A 5,163-nucleotide genomic window follows, 5' to 3' on the forward strand; every position below is an offset into this window, starting at 1 on the left:
ATTCCCCCAGCTGTGAGCCTTCCAACCTTCTAAGTATTCCTTTATATGTGGTTCAGAGTTCTGGGACCATCCCCTGAACCTGCTTGGTTGGATATTCTGTGTTGTTGTTGGCGGAGCTCTCTGCTATACGTCCACCCGATCCACCATCTTGTTTGTTCTCCTGGGTTGTACATTTTTACCATTCTTATTCAATGTATATACTGAAAAAAATAGTCTGAAAAGCTGGAAGCTGGGTTATATGAAGAAAAACGTGGCATCAGGATTGGAGGAAGGTTCATTAACAACCTACTGTGTGCAGATAATACACCTTTCTTGCTGGGATCAAAGAGGACTTAAAATATATAATGATGAAGATCAAATACCATAGCCTTCAATATGGATTGCAACTCAATGTAAAGAAAACAAAGCTTCTCACAGTGTAACCAATAAATAACATAACTATAAATGAGAAAAGACTAAAGTTATCAGACTTCATTTTGCTTGGATCCATAATCAGCACTCATGGAAGCAGCAGTCAAGAAATCAAATGACATATTTCATTAGGCAAGTCTGCTGCATAAGACCTTTTTAAAGTGCTCAAGAGCAAAGATGTCACTTTGAGAACTAAGGTGCTCCTGAACAAGCCATGGTATTTCACTTGTCTCATATGCGTGTGATAATTGGACAATGGATAAAGAAAACTAGAAAAGTTGGAAGAGAATATTAAAAGTACCATGGACTACCAGGAAAACAAATAAATCTGTGTTGGACAAAGTATAGCCAGAATACTCCCTAGAAATGCAGACAGCAAGACTTCGTCTCTCATACTTTGGACATGTTGTCAGGTGGTTAATCCCAGGAGAAGGACATCATGATTCAAAAGGTAGATGATCAGTGAAAATGAGGAAGACACCCAATGAAATGCATTGACACAGTGTCAGTAACAATGGACTCAAATATAACAACAGTTATGGGAATGGTGTAAGACCATGCAGTATTTCGTTCTGTTGTGCATAACATTGCTATGAGTCCAAACCAACTTGGTGGCACATAACAACAGCAATCCTAATAGGTACTTGATTATTTTGTTCCTATGCTTCCAGAGCATCATCACAGAGATTATCATGTTGCTATTGTTGTGCTTGATTCCGACTTATAGTGACCTGACTGGGCAGAATAGACTGCCCCATAGGGTTCACAAGCTATAAATCTTACCGAAGCCGACTGCCACAGCTTTATCCTTGAAGAGACTGGTCACTGACACCACCAATGCTCCTAGAAGTTAGAATAGGTAAAACCTATTCCCATTCCTCAAACATAGGTTAAGTGTCTTTTCTCTTCACCATCTTCCTTTACACTTTACATAAGTCCACAGTTTAAAAAACTTATATTAATCTACACTCTTGGACTTAGCCAACAAAGACTGTAATGTTAATGAAATGCCATTCCAAACCAATGTTTCATTGTGTTCCAAATGATTTCCAAGTGCTATTGTTGGAGTTATACAGGAGTAAAAAATATGTAAAGTTGTGCTTGAATTAAAAAAAAAAGAAAATCCAAAAATTGGACTTAGAAAGCATTACCTTATAGGTTTCTTTACTTGGGATTTTGTAAGGTTTCAGTATTCATATGTGCTTTGTGATTTTATAATGAACAGAGTATACTCTCCTGAACTTTCTGAGCAGAGGACTTTTTTGGTCATGAACTATCTCATGGACCATGTATTAGGATAGTTCCATGAGAAATGTGGATCTAACTATTAGCTAGAAAGGCAGGCACAAAGTAAAAGGGTTGAGTTTTCTAAGGCAATAAAATGCCTTTTTTTAATGTCATGGAAGGGTTATTTAGTAATGAAATGAGGAATTCTTACAACCCAAAACAGCCATCTAGGAAATTTCATTCCAGTGAAGTAGCTAGATGAGTGAAAACAAATGAACATAAAATAAGTATATAATAACACCTTGGGAAAATTAAATATTTCTTCATTTAACATCTGTCACACAGATAACCGCAGGGATTCATCTGAAAAAGAATTTGGTGTCAACTGAAACATTTCCCCCAAGTGCAATTTTATAATACTTCTGTGTTTATTATCATTTTAAAAGGCATATATGTTTACATTTCTGAAAGGCATTGTGATTTCATAACATAGGAATAGAATATTCAACTCTCCCAACCCTATTTGACCAAAGTACTCTTTGATCATTGACTACCACATGAACCTTGTATTAGGATGCTTCCATGGGAAATGTGGACCAAACCATTAGCTAGAAAGGCAGGCACAAAGCCAAAAGGACTTAGTTTTATAGAACATTTATGTGTAATATTTTTGTTAAGTGCCATTTGAGTGATCCCAACTCATAGAGACCCTGTATAGAGTTTCTGAAGCTGTAAATCTTTATGGGAGCAGAAAGCTTCCTCTTTCTCCCATCCAGTTTCTAGTGGGCTCCAACCAACAGTCTTGTGGTTCACAATCCAGTGAGTATTCTGCAGAGTCACATCACTCACCGTTTGCATAATATAGGAATTAAAATGAAAATGAACAAGGCCAAACAGCACTACAAAAAAATTAAGTTAATATGTAACATTCACACCCACAAAATGTGCTCTTTTCTTTGTATGTAAACTTCCTGTTGGAAGCAGGTCAGAATTAAGAGCTAGATCAATTGGGGGAGTTTTTTGTATTTTTTTAAAAATTATTTAACAATTAGTTTTATGTTCTTTTAAATAATTGCTTCATTATATTTTGTACATCTGTGCAGTGGTCTGATGATGATGTTTGGTAGATTTCCAAATTACAGTAAACCTGGGGAATACCAGTTAAGCAATAGTACAGCACAGACCCACCTGTGGGTAAGAAGACTTTTTATACAATAACTCAAAAAAAAAAAAAAAAAAAAAAAAAAATCCTCAAACAAAAGGATTGATTCTGCTCTAGAAAGAAATGTTTCTGTTTCAGGTGAGGCTATCAAATATTATATTTATTAAAAAGATAGGCTTTAGGTAATTCAGAAGAGCCCAACAAAAAATGACAAAAGGTTTGGCAAATAAGACCTATGAGAGAAGGTTAAGAGCATGGGAATAGTCACACAAGTCAAAGGAGGCTGAGGGGAGCTATAACTGTCTGAATCAAAGTTAAATAATGTTACAAGCAGAAGAGGCATTAATTAGTAGTAGTAGGAGAAGAAGACAGCTAGAAGAAAAAAGTTACCCATTATACTTGATTACAGGAACAATTTTTGTAACATAAAGAACATTCATTATGGTGGAGTTAGCAGCTAAGAGTTAATACCTGTGGAATCAAGACTGAGTATATAGATTGATTATGAATAATTTTAAGAACATTTATTCATTGAAGTTCTGGAAAATAGGTTGACAATCAGTTCTTTCCTTGAAAACTATTGTATGAATTTGTCATTGTTATCATAATTTGTTAGGAAGCAAGGAAATTTATGTCAAGGCATTCACAGAGCCAAAAATTACAACTAAGGAACAAGCATCAAAATTCAGAGATTAAAAATTCTCAAATATTTAAAATCATACATATAAGGCACAAAGGTCTAAGGGCTTTATCTGTTGTGTGTCATCGAGTTGATTTGGACTCATTGACACTTTATAGGGTTTTCAAAAGCAACTGGTAGGTTTTGAACTGCCTTATGGTTGGCAGTCCAGTGCTTATCAGAAAATGCCACACAAGGGCTAGAGAGCATAATGAACAGATATGAGTTGGGCTTTTTGAATTCTCATGTGAAGTAAGAGTTCAGTGAAACAAAGCTGGAAGTCTAGAAAATCATTCTCATGTATCCACAAGGTTAATGTTTAACAGGTAAGCAGAAAAATACATTTTATTTTTAAAAATGTGAAGCAATGGAAAAAGAAAAATATATTTTAAAGATTATGCAAAACAATTATTTAATGACTTGGATCAAATTAAGGATAGTAATCATACATTAAAGGAATCCTGGTGGCAAAATGATTAAAGTGCTAGACTGATAATTGACAGGTTTGAACCTACCAACAGTTCCACAGGAGAAAGACCTCATGACCCCTCTTGTAAAGATCCCAGCCTAGGAAACCTTATGGGGCAGTTCTACTCTGTCTTATAGGCTTTCTGTAAATGGGAGTCAACTCAATGGTATATTACACCAAAAGCAAATCTTGGTATATTTGATCTGCTTTTAGTATTATAAGCCATTGATTTCTCAACAGTTGTGGTGGAGGGGCAACGGGAGGTGGTATGTTAGAAGACTTTGAGCATGCTTCTCCCATGCTTCTCCTCTGGGTGGAAGTTATAATCAGACCTTTTAAGTAGTATTCCCAATCATTTTTCCAATGAGTATTTATTGGAACATCTGCTACTTACAACATACCAGACATTGATGGTGATGGTGGTGTGCCGTGGAGTAGGTTCTGACTCATAGTGACCCTATATAGGGTTTTCAAGGCTGTAAATCTTCTCTGGAGCAGAAAGCTTCATCTTTCTCCCGCAGAACCACTGGTAGTTTCGAACTGCTGACCTTGTGGTTAGCAGCCCAACTTGTAACCATTATACTACCAGAGCTCCTTACCAGACATTGTTGTTGTTGTTAGGTGCCATCAAGTGGGTACCGAGCCATAGCAACCTTATGCACAGCATAGCGAAACACTTCCCAATCCTGGGCCAACCTCACTACTATTGCCACGCTTGATTCCATCGATGCTGCCACTTGACCACTCCATCTCATTGGGCATCTTCCTTTTTTTCTCTGACCCTCCACTTTACCAAACATGATATCCTTCTCCAGTGACTGGTCCCTCCTGACAATATGTCCGAAGTATGAGAGACGAAATTTGCCCATTAGGAACAGATAAATAAACAAATGGGATCTCTCTTCTAAAGGCTTACATGGGTACCTATTCCTATTGTTTCTATATGCCATCATCCATGCCCCCTTCTGCTGATAGCCACATCCTGATTTTTATTTAGGAAACCATATCATTCCCAATCTCAGATTCTGCAGTTTAAGTAGAGTTCCATGCTCAACCCCAATTATGGACATGGGACCCAGGTTGGTCAATGAGTATGGTCAATGAGTTTTATATCCCTGGCTGCAGTGTTTGGTTCAGGTATGGACAATGAAAGCCAGTCTTGGATCTTATTCTGGAACTATGGAAAGGAAAATATTTATCTTCTTTGGTATTTTT

The sequence above is a fragment of the Chrysochloris asiatica genome, unplaced genomic scaffold, assembly GCF_000296735.1.
Source record: "Chrysochloris asiatica unplaced genomic scaffold, ChrAsi1.0 scaffold00267, whole genome shotgun sequence".
NCBI classification, from domain to species: domain Eukaryota; kingdom Metazoa; phylum Chordata; class Mammalia; order Afrosoricida; family Chrysochloridae; genus Chrysochloris; species Chrysochloris asiatica.